The sequence below is a fragment of the Cygnus atratus genome, chromosome 5 (assembly GCF_013377495.2).
Source record: "Cygnus atratus isolate AKBS03 ecotype Queensland, Australia chromosome 5, CAtr_DNAZoo_HiC_assembly, whole genome shotgun sequence".
Classification (NCBI taxonomy): domain Eukaryota; kingdom Metazoa; phylum Chordata; class Aves; order Anseriformes; family Anatidae; genus Cygnus; species Cygnus atratus.
Window position 1 is genome coordinate 64,343,133 of NC_066366.1, and position 19,020 is coordinate 64,362,152.

Here is a 19,020-nt window from a genome sequence, read left to right on the forward strand (position 1 = left end):
TAGCCAACACTGATTATTTTTTTCAATAGACTTATCAAAGCAGATTCAAGAAATCTGTATTATATCTGGAGTGAAGTGGCAGATACTGTCTCAGAGAAATTCTACCTTGAAAACTAATTAAGTAGGCTTAGATAGAAGCACTTTCATGTGGGTTGGAAATTAATTGAAAGGCAGCATACAAAAGGTAATGATGAATATTAATATGCTGAATTGGTGGCAATATCAAATAGGGTGAGATTTTTATCTACTGCTGTGGACCGGGAAATATTATAGAAAAATGTTAAAACCATGCGATTTCAATTAAGGAAAAAAAAAAAGCAAACAGGCTAATACACACATGGCTTGGAAGGAAACACACTCAACAGAAGTGTGAACTTCTAAGTTGAGAAGAGATATAGACACCATGAGCAGCCACAACGCAGCAGTGAATGCTCAGTCAGCACTGCCTACCCATGGCTCCAGCCTCTCCTTCCTTCGTGGCTATGTGCTACCCACACAGATGAAAACAGAGCTGCTGCGAAGGATGCTGGCCGCATCCCGTGCAGCCCTTGGGCACTGTGTCCACACCACAACCAGGAGGCATGCAGATGCCTGATGAAACTTCAGTCTGTGTTGTGTTGTGGATGGGATGCAGCACACTGCAGGCGGTTGGAGCTATCACTCCTTCATCTCCTTTGCTTTTTTCTTCAGTGTGATGCACCTGATTTCCAATGGAAAAATGACTAATACACATATAAATACATGTTATTCATGATAAAAGCCATAGCCAATTAATTTCCTTTGTTGAGAAGCTGGTAAGGAAAAAGCATGAGATTGAAACTACTTACGTTTCACTCAGATGTTTTTTTTTTTTGAGTTACCTGACTCCTTGTTGCTACATGCACATATGTAACTTTCCTTTGAATGAGTGCCAGGACATCTATAAATTATGGTATGAAAAGAAGTTTTACCATTTTCCATTAAAAATAAACAGGTCAGTGCAGAAACCTTCATCCCTCAGAGATAACTATGTAAAACACTTGAAATCATATCCTGGAAGACCTGGTAACACTGTGCTGGAGGGGCAGGTGATTTCTGACAGAGTTACCAGGTAATGGCAACACCAAGTATCAATTCATTTTGAGGAGTGTGGGCAATTTTCCCACCTATGAATCGATACATGGAGAACACACAATGAGGCCTTGCCAGGACCACAGCTTTTGGCCAAGCCCTTCAGTGACACCTCACATATACAGATGTTCAATTTTCTATAAAGTGGATGGTGATGAACTCCCAAAGCTGTCACTGTAAATCTGTTACTTTTATGAGTAGATGCTGTGCAGCAGTCTCAGCTCTGCGTTCAGCAGCCCAACCGTAGCAATTTTCACGGTATGGACCACAGCATGGTCTCTGGGAGGTGCTTGGACTGCCCACAGAAAGGAGGGCCAAAGGAGCACCACCTGCACAACCTTTCCCATCCAGAACCACTCTCAGGTGAGCTGAGCAGTGCTTGGACTTCTTTAATGAACAATTTGACCAAGCACTGCTCTTCAAGTACACACTTACATGTCTTGGGCAGAAGGACTGTTTTCTCACTCATTGAAAACACAGATGGAATAGCCAACCTGTTAGCAATCCTTTTCTGCTCTAAATCAAGCATGCACATTGAGGGAAGGTTCAAGAAGCACTCTATGGCCAGTGGTATGCACAGCAAAGCCAGCCCAGAGACCCTTACATTCATTTGGAAGTTGTTCCAGTAAATTGGGAAAGCAGTTTAGGGAATAATTAAGGATCAGACCAGTCTCCTTGGCAGAAGATGAGGGAATTAGACCAGGAATTAGAACAGACTCATAAGTTCTGTGAACTACTGAGACTTTTCTGTGTGCCAAGATTTGTAGAGGAAAAACATTCAGAGCTCAGAAACCTGCAACTGGGAAATAAAATTTTTGCATCTTTAAGTTCGTGCTGGTACCATTACAGCTGAAAAGCAGCAGCTTATTCCAACAGCATGAATCACATCCAGTGGTCACTTATAATAAAAAGTGCTAGGCCTTAATCAAACAGACAAGGTCAGGGAGTTGGTAGAAGCTTAAAAACAATTATCTAGGTCTGCTTGAAAACAGGAATGTTTTCTCAGGGAAAAGAAAAAAAAAGAAAAGAAAGAAATGAAAATAATAACAATTTAAAAAAAAAAAAAAAACACAAAACAAAACAAAGCTGCCATTTGTTTTTGTCTGGCCTCAAAGAGGACCTAGGTCTGCTGGAACTCCTCATCCAGCGTGGACAAGGCCCTCAGCTGCAAGGCAGAAACCTGGTGGCACATTCCCTGAATCTGCTGCAAACCAGTACTGGAGGTGGTGAGGGAGGAGTGGGAGCCTCCAGCCCAGCTCTGTAACCCACAGCACACACAGGTTCACTGCTGAGTTCTTTTTGCTGAGAGCCTGGCATTTTGCATGCCTCCGTTTGCTAATTACCCACACGATGGTACTCCAACTTGCTTTGGCACACCTCTGGCATTTAATGTCTTTAAATATTGACAGATGGATTGTTGTCTCCTGTTACTCTGTGAAAGCTGGGAGCATAATGCTAAGCTGATTAAAAGAAGGGGGATCACCAGTTAAATCCATTTCTTCCTGACTTCTAAATGTGGATGCACCTTTTCATTGCTTAAGGGATATATTTTTGTAAAAGATCTGGCTCCTGAACTAGCAGTACAAACACTCCCTGGATGCTCTTGCAAGAAGCAGACTTTCTTGTTATTCTGCTTAAAGAGTTTTTCACCCTACTTATCCTGCTGTGTAAAAAGTGCGCCTTTTTTTTTTTTTTTTGGTCTCACCTTGCAAAAGAAAGAGTCAATTTTGTTCCTTCATTGGAAAAAAAAAATGAATAATAGACAAAGCCTGCTACTTAAAAGGAAAATTGTTTAGTGCCTCAGGGTCCAAACTTACAGCAAACCACATTGTCCAAACCATTGCCTCTGCCCAGACTGGCTATTGATCTGAACAGACAAAAGGGAAGCGAGGGAATGGAGAAATAAAGAGGCTGTTTGAACCTCGCCCAGCAGGTAAGTGGCAGAGCTGGGAAGAGCAGCCAGCACTTCTGCCTCTGTAACACTGTGCCTTGCTCACTAGACCAGATCAAGAGCCAGGGAAGATATTTCATCTGGGTTTTTAGAAGCTTTTATTGTTATGCCTCAGAAAATGCTAATCAGTGGTGGGGCTGTGAGCCCAGAAGTACCACTGAAATGACATCACAGCCTCAGAAGGGGGGAGGCAAGGAGAAAATTTGGGAGCTACACTTTTCTTTTCCTTCCCTCGTCACATGTTGATGTTATACTTGCAGCTGATCATACTTTTCTGCTGTAAGCTAATGCATTTTTGCCCTTCTGGCGCCTGCAGCTACCTCAGGAGGGGAGCAGAGGGGCAGGCGCTGAGCTCTGGTCTCTGGGGACAGCGACAGGACCCGAGGGGACGGCATGGGGCTGGGACAGGGGAGGGTCAGGCGGGGGGTTAGGGAAAGGTTCCGCACCCAGAGGTGGTCGGGCACTGGGACAGGCCTCCCAGGGCAGTGGTCACCGCACCGAGCCTGACAAAATTCAAGGAGCATTTGGACACCGCCCTCAGACACGTGGTCTGATTTTTGGGTGGAGCTGTGTAGAGCCAGGAGCTGGACTCCATGATCCTTGTGGGTCCCTTCCAACTCAGGCTATTCTATGATTCTGTGATTCTATCTTGAGTGTAAATACATCTCAAACCAGTTCTTTACATCTGTTGATCTCCACGGTGCTTATTAGGCCCCAAGGACTGAGCTTGGCAAGCGTTTGTGCCCATGCTCACCTCCACCATGCGAGTCGCTGCAGCCAAGGGAATGCAGCCTTTGCATGGGCACAAGCATGAGCATGTTCCTAACTGCTTGCTGGGTTGCTCAACTGCTAATTGACCCAATAAAAATGATCAAATAGAAATTTCCACTTTTTTAAAGACTGGAAGCTTACAGACTGCAGGTAAATGAAGATGGAAAACAAGTCAAGGGAAACCAAAATTAACATCAGTCTTCTAAGAAGATACTGGCATGAATATGTATGATACATTATAGATTTGACTGTTGAATGACCCGTAACTCATCAGAAGTAATGGCTTACACTGAGTAATGGAGGCTTCTCTTTCAAGATGAAGCATTAGTCACTTAAATGCCTTCCACATCATAATGCTAAAAACCTTTTGGATATTTAACTTAAGTGCTGTTTTCTTTATAAGAATTTATAAAAAATCATTCCCAAATTAAATATGGCATAGCATTAGTCACAATAAATACTCCAAAACACATTTCCTTGCATTTTCTTTGGCTTTGCTGTCATCTCTTTGCCAGCATTTGGCTGTTACCTGTGCAAAGGGAAGGAAGAGTCTCATTCCCTCTTGTCTAGGAAAGAGACCAGGAATGAAACATGTTCCCCTGTGCAGGCAGAGCTGAAGAACAGGCTTAGCCAAAGGAGCGAGAGCATTTTGAGGCCTGAGCCTCTGTGACACTGTTACAACCCAAATAATGCTCTGGGTGTTATTGCTTCCATGAGTCGGATGGTCTGGGTGTTTGTGGACCTGCAGAGGGTGACTGAACAGCAGCACTGCCCATCGCATCACGCTTTAAGAACCAGCCACATGCAGGTTTTGCCTTTCTGCTGTGCCTGAGCTAAAACCATGAAACCAGAACTTCACTGGTCATGCTGGGAAAGTCTTTGCAAAACAAAAGCCTGAATCAGGCAATAGCTAGAACAGATGATTCCTACAGATTCATTCAGCATTGGTAATTGGCCAAATCCAGAGCTGTATTTTCAGATCAAGAAGTATATAGGAATTTTGTCCATACAAGAACTTAATGAAATGTGCTGCATTTGTGTTTCTGGAAAGTTATGACTCTGTCCCACACAGTTTTCCTGAACAATTCAAGTTTTGTCCATTTAATTTAATGTTTGTCTTTCTCTCTGTCCCTTAACTTTAAACAAAGAAATCCATGCCACCGTGTCCATCTGCCACCCACCATCACCAGTGCCTCAAAGCAAATTCCATACTGCTCTTCGGCTGTCAGGGGAGGAAAACAGGCAGAGAGCTGGGGGGTCTCCTGCTTTCCCCGTGCTCCGTGCTTCTGATCTCTCAGCTGGAGAACCATGGATTTAACGATGATTTGATGAATGTGGCAGCTGGCGGAGCGGAGAGGTGGGATGGGGAGAAAGGCAGGCTTGGAGCACCATCTGAGCCTCCCTGAGCATGTGCCAGCAGCTCCAGAGTCTCCTCTGCCAGGAGGCTGCAGGCACAACATGAAGAGGCAGAGCCATAAGGATTTTACACCCAGCCAGCTCAAATTCTCCTGAATTCTTCCCTACTGAACCATTAGGCTAAAAGATATAAAAAGGCACTGTGTCACTGCTACAATTCACTAAGTAAAATTGATTTTGTAAAGGTAATTTTGCTAAGGAATTCACCAAAAATTGAAAAAAATGTCATTTGAGGTCAGCTTTTCTACTCAGGCTTGCAAAGCAGCACTGAAAAACCAAGCAGATAATGGTTTATGCTGCATTGTATTGCATTTGCTATTTGATGGTCTGGTAACATTTTAATAGTCTTGAATGAGCATTTAATTTAGATTTAATAGGGCAGCTTCTCTGTTGTAATTAAATATCAATTGATTGTTAAAAGAGCACTTGCTAGATTTAATATATAAGAGATAAACCTGGTTTGCTGTATAATTAACTCAGAACACAACAATAAAAGTGCAATTAAATTTCTAGAACACAGAACTTGTAAAAAAGTTTGTCAAGTTGGTGGACATGAGAGGAATTAAATAAAAATGGTGTTAAAAATTGTGTTTAATAAGGATACTAAGATCTATTAATTAGCTTGGTTAACTATTGATGATTTTGACCTTTGATGTAGAGATTGCTTTGAGATGGAAATCAAACAATGAAAGCGACTGTTCCCACTGGGCATGCATGGTATCACCAGCCTGTTTTCTTCAAACAGGTATAGAAAAAATGTCAGATATCTAATGTAATTTTCATGTGGTTTTTTTTTTTTCAGCATTAATAGTTAGTGTTTATCTTATCTACACTTTAAAAATTCATCCTTTTAAATATTTAGCTTCACTGTAATTTACAAATAGGTACTTAAATCCCACTCTGTTTTCCACATCTATGTTTTAGCCATTACTCCTGGAGATTTTTTAATAGGGTCAGTCTCTTAAAAATGGAGCAACCAAAAAGCCTGGCAGAGCAATGTTACTGACTATTAACCATGACGAGCCATCCATGTGCGGAGCATTAACCCTGTATCAGAATCAGCCTCCATCCTACCAGCCACAGGAGAACAAATACATAGAAGATGCAAGCATCACAGGAATCATCTCAAAGCATGCTTAACTGGCTGTCCATGTTCTGAGCTCCCATTACATATGCAAAGCTCCTTGCTACTAAATTGTTTTCTCCTTACAAGACATTGACAAGATGCTCTTCACAACTCACACGCATCTTGCGATGTGCCTGCACAGCAGTGACCGTGCCTGCAACGCACTTTCCTCTCCCAACATACGCTGCACACCAAAACTGAACAAAAATATGGCAGAATATCATAACTTCTATTTTGCAGAATATTCTAACTTCTCTTCTCTATATAACTTCTGGGTCCCCTGGCAGAGGAAGCCCAACCCGTCACCTTCCATGTGTCCTCAGACATTTTGCTTCCATTCAAATTCATGGAGACGAAGTTTTTTCAATAAAAGCCATTTCAAATAATGCAGTTGGCATCCCATTTTGGGACGCCTGCCACGAAGCCCTGTTGGTGTGCATCACAGGGCCTGAGCCCTCCCCATGACCGGACCCCATGGCTGCAGAGGAGCGGGGACACGAGCTGGCTGTGTGTTTTGTAGGGATGTCGGGTGTCCAGAACCTCTGCCTGGCTCTGCATGGCCTTCAGAGATGGGACTTGCTGCCACAGCTGAGCCACACTCAAAAGCTACCTTGTATCGTGATGGCAAATCTCACAGATGCAGGTGTGGATGCACTGAAAACCACCATTCTTCTTCTTATTATTATTATTATTATTAATAGTAGTAGTAGTAATAGTAATAATAATTTCATTTTCCTTGAAATTACCTATCAAAACCATTCCATGTATTTGACAAAAAAAGTAAAACCAAGATTGATTTTTAAGTCAATCTTTCCTGAAAATGCCCAAGAGGAGTGTGCTTTATGCTGTTAAGACAGAATTGCTATTAAAATAAAATTGCTAATAGCAGGTAAGGCTTTAAGGGTGCTGGTGCGTTGTGTAAAGCAGGAAGAAAACCAAGATGGTACTGAGGCCAGTGTGATGGGCAGAAGGACATTAACGACTGCTGTTGTCACAGCCCCCCGGGGGCTGGGATTTTGGGGAGCAGGTGGGATTTCTGATTAATTCACATTTTTTCCACTGAACGCAAGAGAAGTGCAGGTTAAAATACAACTCCAGTGCAAAGACCAGTGAGCTGCACTAAGTGCAGCGAGAACAGCCTCTTCAATCACGCTGTTTGCTTTTGTCCAGATAGTGCTTCTAGATGAGTCCAGGTAGAAATGGAGTGGAACATGATAAGTTTTCTCACAGCAGCCGTACCCAGGTCACAGAGCTCTGCTCTTATTTATGTTGTGGCGGTGGAACAACCCGCATTTACAGCACGGGGGAGCCAGCTTGGAGGACACGGATGGAAGCAGGCTTTACCTGCATGCTGGCTTTTATTAGAGCTTGAAAAGCCAGCAAGCAGGGAGCCAGGAAGCAAATATTACCACGTAAGAGACAATGGCACACTTCAGACCGTGGTGAAAATAGAAGATTGAAATCATCACAGGTTGGGCTCTGCTGGCACTGGCAGCTTTTGCTCCTCCGTACCTCTACGTTCCCAGTAAAGCTGGCCCTTAGGAATATTTGCATGGCTGCTAAAGCAACCCTGCACCTCAGCTCTTGGTATTCTGGCACAGCTCCTGCCACAAGGAAGTTCTACATTGGATAAGGCTCCTGGCTTCTACTTTAATATAAATATGCAGAAAATCTTCATTAAAGGCAAAAATGTCCTACAGTATGTGCTCAAGATAGATGAAGAACTGAGAAATCTGTCTCAATGGCTGGTGAGAAAAATCTGGCAACTAATTCCTGAAATTCACGGATAGCAGCTGCTAAATAATAGGGGGGGGGGGGGGGGGGGGGGGGGACGACACAACTGCTGCTGTAGGTGACTTGCTCTGCTCACATGGACAAGCTTTGAGTCCTAAATCACTTCCTAGTCTCAAACACACAATGCAAAACTGGAATGAAGCAAAGCACTCAACTGGAACCACTTTTAGCACAACAGCAAGAATATGCTTGGATGTTTTATATTTGATTTGAGGTCTAACTTGCATATCTTATTTCCCCCAAAAATGCTGGTGGAAAATTAGTACCAACCTTCTGTAACTCACAGGCCAAGCAACACAATTTACCAATATGTAAATCTCACTTCCACGTAGCTCAAAAATAGCAAAGCTTAAAGGCTTTGCAGCTGAGAACCAAACTGATCCAGCTCCCTGGAGAGTTAATGCAAAATCTCCCATTGACTTTTACAGGCATTAGAGCAGACCCTCGGCTGACTTTTTAATCTACAAAGGGAAAATAATTGGGATTTCCAGAAAATTGGCTCAGCACAATTTTAACACTATAAATGTTTCTGCTTGGAAACAGTACAAATTGTATGTTTTTTTCCCAATCCAACGATAAAACAATTCCCATAATAAATACGCTGTTAAAATGCTTTCTGGAGAAAGTCCCATCCTTGAAAGATGCTTTTGCTAGGGATATTTCTGAGGCGATGTTCTCATTTCAGAACACCTCATGTCCTCCCGAGTGCTAATTGCTCATATCATTACTTTCTAAGAGGCAGCATCTTTCTATCTCCTTCCTTTCCTCCTGCCAAAAATCTTCCCACACCTGTCTTTATAGCTAGTTTTCCTCACTCTGCCCCCCACTTTTATTATAGAAAGGAAGTAATTAAAAACAAAAATTTCTAGTATTAGCACAACAGCAAGGATATAGAACAAGAATATAGCATCAAGAAATTCTAAGAATTAAGGTTGCTTTTGTAACATATCCAGATCTCCTTCTTCACAGGAAGCAGCCACGGCTAAAGCCCAAGCTGTAGCCCCCTGCTCCCTCAGAGGGGGTCGAGGGGAGGGTGCAGGGTCATGGCCCTTGTCCACTGATGGAAGGAGATGTACAGTCATCTGTTAAAGTGGATGACCAGATTGGCAATCCAAAATTTTAGTGAAAGAGGACTGGGAAAAGTCTCAGGTTTCAGAATACACGCAGGTATGGAAGTATGCTACCTTCACAGTGGATTTGTGCTACTTCAGCAATTTTTCTGCATTGGCTTTTACTTATTGTCTTTATTTTTCAAGACAGAATTATCATAATAGCCAGGATAACTTTTGTTGCTCATACTCCAGGAAAACCCTCTCTCTCACCACCCAAAAAAAATCTTTTCCTGTGAAAATGGGTTATTCACTTATGTGAATATCTTCATTTTAATATGGCAGCACATCCTCACTGAAGTATTACCTCAAACTGGCATTTTCCCCTTCTGAGTGAAGTTTGAAAACACACACGTGCAGGAAATCAGAGCCACATGAAGCAGGTGGCAGCAGGGCGCTCCTGCTGCAGTTTTCCTCCCTCACCTTCTCCGTTTACAGCCCTGGAAGATTCTTGCAGGTGGAGAGCCACGTGCGCTTGGCTGGAGCCTCTCCACTAACAAGCGCCTTCATTAGCATGCACATTTCATCAGCAGAAACCAAGCTTCCCTTTTTTTTTTTTTTTTTCCCTTGAAGGAAGAACAAACAAAAGCTTTATTATTCTCTGCATTGTCTGCAGAAGTCAGACAACTCTTTGGCTTCAATGAAGATCAAATATTAATGCCATATTCCAAGCAGGATTTTTGAAGCTATCAGCAGCTCATGCTTGTTGAAAACAGTGGCTAGAGAAAACTCTTCACAGCAAAGTCCTTTAAAGTGTGTGATGCTAACAGATGAAAAACAGTAGGTTGTTGAATGTAATTTTTGAAGAAATTGAGTGAAGCCACGGTAGAGCAGCCAGAATTGCATGCCCAATAACAGTGTGGAAGGCAGTGGGAGCAGCAGTGGACGGCAGTGGGAGAAGCAATTCATTTTCAAATAGGGAACTTCAGAAATGAGCAGGAAGGAGAGGCTGCGGTTTGCCTGGCCCTCGGGGTGTGCTGGCTGCAGGGCCCAGCTCACTTTTAGATGTAATCCCATCAACCAGCCACTGGCTTGAGACAGGCAAGGTGTGAGAAACAGCGACAGCACTGTCACCTCCTCTAGAACAACCCCTATTGATCTGCGAGCTTCGGGTGGAAGTAGTCATTGCCAGTAAACAACAATTCTTTTTTCTTTTCATTTACATTTTCCCACTTCTTATTCTTTGCAAGCAAAGGTGGGTTCTTAGTTTGCTTATATTCACAGTGAGCCCGTGTCCTGATCCACCAGGGATCACAGGGCAGGCAGAGGAAGGAGGGACGAAGAGCATGACAGCAGGATGGCCCTCCTACCCTGCAGAGGAGGCAGGCAGAGATTTCCTAGAGGACTGGGAGCACTGCCTTGCTTTCGTAAGGGTGTTTGTGTTGGTTCACCCTTCTAGCAGTAGGCCACGCCCAGGCCAGCTAAGCACTGCCTCTCATTGCTGAGAGAGGCAGTGTCCCACAGGAGTGTCCCTGCCACGTCAGGGGAGCTCTGACTGCTCCTGTAACAACTACCCCAACTGGAAGAGTATCGCCTATGTCGGAAGCCATAAGGAGATGGAGATTTCTGCTTGCTTTTTTAAAAGAATAAGAAATAAAAATTCCAGCTGGGCTTTTTTACTCAGGTAAAGATTTGGGAGCATCAGGAGAATCCTTGTGAATTTCCAGGAGCTGTGAGCCTATACGCCTTGTGTGCCTGAATGCTCAAAATCTTTTCCAACACAGCTAGAGGAGTCGTGGTCACCCAGGTGTTCACTGGTCCATCCCACTCCCCAGCCTGCCCATGTCAGAGGCTGAAAACGCTTAGGAGCTATTATCAAAGGTGGTTAAAGCACGAGAATGATCACCCTGGGTCCGACCCAAGGTCCATCTGGGACCATCTTCCATCTGGGTCCATCTTCCTGTCCCTGAGTGTGGCCATGCCTACCCCAGCTTCTAGCTTGGTGATCTGCTGGCAGGAGGTGTGTTTACAAAAGCCACTACCTGTTTGAAAGACGTGAGCTTCCCTGCAGAACTGCTGGGGATAATAAAGACTGTTTAAACTCTTTGGAGAATGGTGTTATAATTTACAACAAAAGTACCCTCAAATCTTTCAAGAAGGGATCATAAACACTATGTGCATTCCCACTCAAAGCCAGACTGCTAGATGTATTCTGTTTCCAAAGACCACCACTTTCATTAGGTTGGCTACTAATTAAGTGGTTTTTTTACTTTTTTTTTTTTTTTGATTTACAAACAGATTTCTCACTCCTACTCGTCGTACATCACAAAGAAAATGGAATGTGTTCTTCCAAAGTCTTTAACAATTCCTTTCAGCTCTGCGGCATCCAAGATCACAGAGAAATAAAGTAAGAACAAAGTTATAGCAGATGTAAATATTAGCGAGAGACCGTACTTCATCTTGCTCATCTGTGGGGCTCCAGAGAGCAGAGCAATGGATATACTGCTCTCAGTCGTCAAAACCCTGCAACTGCACACACCTGCATATCAATTACCTGCGTGCTGCACTGCATCACTGACAAATGTGCAGTGACAAGGGAGGCAGATTAGACCCATTTTAATTTTTCTTGTATTGTCTCCAAAAAGTTGCCATAAAATGTGAAGAAATATGTGTTGCTATGGAACAGCTTAGGGACATCTGATGGCATTAACTCTTTAACAACCACTCCTACACAAAACTCTGCTGTGCTTTTATGCACAGGCAATCTGCCTTTTGTACTCCCCTGACTGTTATTTTGTTCCAAGGACATATTGGTGCAGCAGGAATTACAGCTTTGGAAGACCAAGAAGCAAATTAAATGTCCAGTTTCCACTTTAAAGCAATGCTGCTGTCTTTGGGATGACTCAATTGCTCTTCTTTACCATCCCCTCACTGTATTTGGGCTTATCCTTTTTCCACCCACATGATATTACACGAGCCTTGAAAGTGCTCAGTGTGTTTCTACAGCGTGGGATCCCTCATTTTTCCATGGCTCTTGGTATGGGCACTGGAGCACCCAGTCATCCCCAGGCTGACAAGGATGCTACGGGAATCATGCTGAACAGCACAGGACAGGAGCTGTCAGCCTCCAAGCACTGACAGTGCAGGCTGACCCTCAGTGAGAGAAACTGCCCCTATTTCTTAGAGAAATAATGAAATTAAGGGCCACTGTCAGAACGAAATACAATTTGTGGAGAACACACGTATTTGCATTTCACAAAGTGATTCCTAGCACCCAGCGAGATGTCACTAACGTAACAGGGGGACCAAAGATGTTCAATTCCCTGTGCCTGATGTGCTGCCTCTGACGTCCTCGTCTACAGCTGAGTTCCCAAGTAATGAAGGAGCCTGCTTTCCTCATGGACACGCACAGCCTGGGACCTCACCCCACCTCACAGAGCCAACCAGCTCAGCTCAGCACTGAGACATGAGGGGAAAGCCACAGCCCGTCCTGCAGCACTTCCAGGACTCCCCACTGCTAAGACATGCCCCGTGCTGGGAGCCCCTCCCTGGGGACTTCCCCCCCCCCACAACCTCCCCATGTAAAGACCTCAGGTGACTTCTGCCCGTGAAGGCTGCTCCAAAGGACAGGCTTCCAGAAATGAGAAATGCACATGGGACTCTGGGTGTCAGGACGAGCTGTGACACTGGGACCTGCTGGGGGCTGTGGGGCCACCACCGCCGCAGGGCCCTGGCTGCACGGTGACCCTGTCTGCACAGTGACCCTGTCATCTGCCACGGTCCCACCCGCAGAAGAGTTGGGTCTGCACGGCTGCATTTCCAAATGTCCATTTGGAATCACAGAAGCATAGAATATCCCAAGTTGGAAGGGACCCATAAGGATCATCAAGTCCAACTCCTGGAGGTAAGCAAAGCAGATGACGATGACCCGACATCTCCTCCCGTGGTCCCTGTGCTTTTTAACATCAATGTTTTATCCTCTTGGATCACGCTGAATCCAGAGGTCCCTCAGCACTCCACAATCCTTCAAACAACCAGTAGTGGGGAATGATGAACAGAGCAGGAGCAAACAGAGAGATGCAAGGGGAACAGACATCCTCCATGGCACCTTCCCTCTGTGAATTTCAGTGGATCTGCAGTCTCTAAAGTCTCTCTCCATCCCTGCGTTAGTCTGGTAACTCACCCCCTCCCAGGAATGCAGGATCATATATACAGATATTAGAGAGGGAGAGAAGCAGAAGGAAGAGGAGAAAGACAGACTGTAGGTCTGCATCCAGCCCAACAGACATACTGAACACGTACCTGTGGTGCCAACTCCTCTGCCATCCTGGCACTAACATTAAGAAAGAAAAATCTGCCCCTTAGCAGCACGCATGAGTGCTTCAGTGACCTTACGATGACATTAATTTGTTGTGGCTTCTTAAAGAAGATTTCAATTATTGCAGATTTTTAATACCATTGGGGAAAACACAGAGGGCTGTCAGCATTGGCTGATCTGAAATGCGATGCAATTATCATCCAGCCTTAGTAAAGGATTTTAAATTAAAGACAACTTGGTCTGTAAATACTTTGTGTCTAGATTATTGTTCTCTTTTTCTAATGGCTTTTGGCATAGGCCTTGTCAGTGGTTTATTGTACAACCCTTTGGCTGTGACAGTGTCTTCTATGAATAAATCATACACTTCACTAAGCACCAGACGATGGCAAAATGCAACAGCAGATGAAATAAGCAATAAAGAAACATTACAGCTGCCTGTTCTCCTCTACAGGTTTACACCACCATCTGATTTAATTTCCTATTTGTGAAAGCACAGCTCACTGCAATGCCATTATGAAATAAAATCATAAATGTTCACATGGGCACAAATGAAAAGTGAGGCACCTGCTCAGTTACGAGGTATTTACTCCCTCAGCAGTGTTGTTCAGCATCTATTTGTACGCTTGGGTCAGAAAGACACCGGAGGATTTACAGAGGATGAAATACCTTGGGCATATTACTGCTACAACTGCAACGCGCCAGAGCTGTGTGTGTCCCATGGCTGAGATCAGCTTTCACCACCTGAGGGAAACGCAGTTAGCAGTGGGAGGGGATAGAAGAGGCAACACATCGATTTCTGTCCTGCAGGCAGTGGTGGCATTGAGCGTGCCTGGCTCTGAGGCTGGACATGCCAATGCTCTGCTGCTACAGAGGAGCAGCTCTGCATGGAGCTCAGGGCCCCAGTGTGCCCTGAGAGCCCTGGGCAGCTGGGTCTCCTCTCCAGAGCGTGCAGCAGTAAGGCTGCACCCCCTGCTCAGGGTCACAGGGGATGAGAAGAGCAATGTCAGGGCTATAATTCAGCCTTTTGTTCATCTACTGCCTCAACCATCCTTCTATCCTAACCCCTTCCTGAGACGTCAGGCCAAGCACAGCTCATCCAAATTACAGTGAAGGCAAAGCTCTGGGAGATGTCACTGTGCTGGAAACAAAGCCATCCATGCCAGTGGTCGCAGCCATTCTGCAGTCCTGTCATGGAAATGTGGTGCTTAGCAGAATTGATTTGGGTCTCCAGCTCTTTTTCCTGTTTCTCTTCCTAACCGTCCTTCATAAACGTGAGTGGCTATAACAGTGTGGGTGTTTTTGCTGACTGCATTTGTTTCAGAGTGGCTCTGAGCAGATGTACCGTTACAGTATGCCACAACCTGACACCACTGTAAGTGGATGAAGTTTTACCAAGGAGAGGTACAACTGAAAAAAATCATCCATTTACTGAGCTAGAGCTCTACATGCCTCTCTGGTGTGAAAATACCAACCATGACAGCCAATTGTGTTCTCAAGGGAAAACAGTGGGGACAAATTTGAGAAAATGGATCCCAGACCAAGCTGCGGGGCGGCAGACACTTAACTTTACTCCTGCCCGCAGAGCATCTGCCTGCCCATCAAGCAGTCAGCTCACACTGAAGCCAGAACAAACATCGGGATATGCACAGAAACCTGGACTTCTCTGGCCTTTGTCTGACGCTGGAGAGAGACCTGGTGGAGAGAGGGACACAGAGGAAGGACAACGTCAGGGTAGGGATCTCTTCCCTGCCCCCAGGTAGCACCTGCTGAGCGGCTGCGACTTCCCCGAGCCAGCATTGCCTCGCCCAGGCTCCTCTTCCTCCCCACAATGAAGAAAAGTGTCCCAGAGAAAGCCTTGGAAGACACGCCTGGCTTTGTTAAAAAGACTGCAGTGCTGGTCAGGCCACTCAGTGAGAACAAGCATCTGCTGCATTTGCCAGCGTCATGCAGCGCGCACACTCCCAGGTGACCGCATGCCCAGTATCTGCAGGGGAGGCTACCTGATTGCTGGAGACTGCTGCCAAGAAAGCGTTCCAGCAAAGCCCTGGAATAATATCTGTTCTCTACACACACAATATGGCAATGACACAGTCAGCAGCCATGCATTCCTGCAGCAGTTTAATGCCTATCACTGCAGAGGCTGGTTTTTGACACCATATCACTCCCTCTCCTTCACCAAAATCTTCTTGGTTGTATGAGTATGTAAAATTGCCAAAGAGCTCTGTAGATGATTTCCATGTAAGCTCTCTGGTATGGTAAACGACAGCTCCAGCACTTTCCAGGCAGTATTTTAGGTTTACAGTTTAAACCTGAGCACTGACCTTTCAAAATATAATTTTTCTCTAGTAAAGCTGAGATAGGGACAAAGTAAATGGAAAGCTTGTAGCTACATACTGATTTATATTTACCGCCAGCTTCTGTTAAACTACGGACATCCCAAGATCTTCAGCTGCTGTAAATGGGGACACTTTCACCAACGTCCCCTTTGGTGTCCAGCCCTGTCTGGGGTCAGCCCCCTGCTCCGTGGGAACAACACTGCACCTGCTATCACACCCACCCGGCTCAACAACACTTACCATAGACAAAAACACAATAAAAAGTCTTTCCCCTCTTTTAGTACTTACCTCTTCACTGTCTGGGTGAGCTGATGATGTTTCCAGCAAAGGCTGAAGGAGAGAAAAGCACCCAGCACTGAGGCTGCCGACCCCCTGCCAGTCCCCCTCTGCACCCACGCACTGTGAAGCAGAAGTGTCCTGGGCCCCCCTTGCAGCTTTTTCTTCTATGCTTATAGTACCTGTTGTTTATAGTATTGTAATTATTGTTTATAGTATAGTACCTGTGCCCGTTGTTTTTCAGAGATCTGATCTACTTTTTACTTTCTGTACAACATTTTGCTCGGAGTCAATAAAAGATCTCATGGTTTAGCCATTGCGGTCTCTTTCTGCCCTTCTTATTGCTCCTCTGCATTGGGATGGATTGTACGAGTGTCCTTAATAACAATTTTTAAAGAACTGCCAGCTTGCTTGAACTTCTTTCTTCATTTACTTTTGTTTCCCAGAGGATCTCACCAGCCAGTTCTGAGTTTATTGGACTTTGCCGTATAGAAGGTCATTGCTTTTCTTGGTGGATTTTTGAAAATGTTGGGGGAGTTTTTTTCAATTTTCTGCACTTTTTATTCTTCCACAGCCTTTCTAATTATTGTGACTCTAAATTTCATAGCCATGCTCACAAGTTACTCTCCCCTGTCATGTTCTCTGTCAGTTTGTCTGCTGCTCTGTATCAGAATCAGAAACTCTCATATTTTTATCCATGTTGGGTATTTGAATATCAGTTCTAGCCCCTTTTCCTGGATGGCTTTCAGCCAGTTCCCCAGGACTCGGAACATCAGCATGAGTTCAGGTTTCATGCAAACCATGGGACCTCCTCAGGGATTTATCAAGCAGCTCTTCATTTGCAGTAAGTGAGCTTGCTGCTAGGGAACTAGCAGACAGAGGTTCAGAAATATCCCCCACCCCTGGAAAAAAAAAATTAAAAAAACCCTCCAGGATCTCTTGAACATGTCTGAATGCAAAGTGTTTTCTCCAAACCCTCTGAAGACACTCCCTTTCTGACAAGATGGGGCACAGAAAGAGGCCAGGGACAACGGCAGCGAGCTCCAGGTATCCCCTGCCACCCTCCCCACAGCCTGCAGGGAAACAGAAACACCCTGCAGTGCTTGCCCACACAGGGGTAATGGTGGTGCAGATCCGTGCGAACCTGAGGACCCCTCCATTAAACATTGATTTGTCAATATGTTGCAGAACTGAGAAGGGATTTTTGTTGCTTTTGAGAGCAGGCTGCCTAGCACCCGCGGTTGAGTACTGAGCCACCCTGAGGATCTTCACAGCAAGCCCTTCCTCACTTGTCACCAATAGCCCAGGAAAAACTGATAGCACATAACATCAGCCAACGGGACAGTCTGCTGAGTGCTTGGGGCCACAGCCCAGGCCAGGTGTCAGAACCGCTCAGCACCTTTTCAGGTATAGAAGTGGGAAATGAATTCCTCTTGAAGTCAGCTCCCTCTTTTTTTGCATCATTTCCGTATAGGGTTTTTAAAATAAACACTGGTTGTGTGGCAAAGAGACAAATGGAAAAAGAAATTCACTGCTTCCCCCCTCCCACCATGCATCTATAGCTTTATTCCTTTTTCCACTAGACTAAAAAAATGAAACATTCAGGGAGGAACAAGAGATAACAGCAGCAGATGAGGCACAGCCATGCTACTGACCTGATATATAGCCTTGGTTGAATCACTTTGTCTTTCTGAATGCTGTGTCCACCTGTGAAATGAAATGCCTGCTCTCTGCAGAGAGTCAGTGAGGCTGCATGAGTTATGGATGTGCCATGTGCAGTAAGCGCTATAAAGGTGCTCAAAGACTCCCCAGGTGAATTATATTTAATTGGAGACATCAGGATGGGGCACCAAAATTTTGAAGAAAGGTTCCCACTAGAGAAATACTTCCAAATAGAAGTGATCACCCAGTGGTCTGGAGGGAGAGAAGAAGGATTCTTCCATGGCCACATTTTAAAAATAGAGAAATGTTTTAAGGTTTATTTTATTGTTGCCAGAGCCACAAACAAAACTCCATTCTCCAAAAAGCATTCCCCAACTTTTGAAGTGCCCCTCACATTGCAGATAGGCAGCTGTAAATAGGCTAATTGCTTATCTCTGGGAGACAACCTTTAAAATGTTCCAAGCCTATGACAAAATGCAATGGCTCTGATCAGTTGTAAAACAACCACAAATAAAAGAAAAAAACTTAAATCTTGATGCATTTTCTGCTCTGGGTGCTAGAACACAAATGCACATTAGTGGGTTTCTGCTCTTGGAAGATTGTGTCTTTTGTAATGTGCTTATAAATTTTTAAGATCATCTCATGTAGCTATGAAACACCAAACATGGGAAGTGCATTTGGCAGAAGCCTATGAATGTCAGCAAGATGTTAAGGATGATAACATCAGTCACCTTTTTAGTGCCTGCTGTTAACTCCAAAAGCTTTATGTGCCGTAAGAGGTCAGGTATATTGGAAGAAATGTTTGGTTTCCATCTCAGTAGCAATTACAATGTTAAATCCCCTTTTAGATGTTGGGATCTGAGGACAGAAGGGAATTTATTTGCTAGATGGCATCTCTTGCACAAAGTGGCATAAACCAGAAACCTGTATCTACTTTAAAGACACTGCATACAATTTACCGTCCTGTAATTATTGGTAAAGAAACACTTGTTTGGGAAGTCCTCAGAGCCACAGCTTTATAGCTTTATAATGGGTGAATACAGGGATCTCAGCCAGGACCTGAACTTTCTTTTTTCATTTTTATGTGTGATTTTAATTTGAAATTACAAATTAGATTAATTACTTGTATCAGAAGGCTCTTATTTTGTTCTTGTTGCTTTCTAATCTCCCTTCCTCTTGTCTTCCTCTCTCTGGTTATCACCACTACCTTT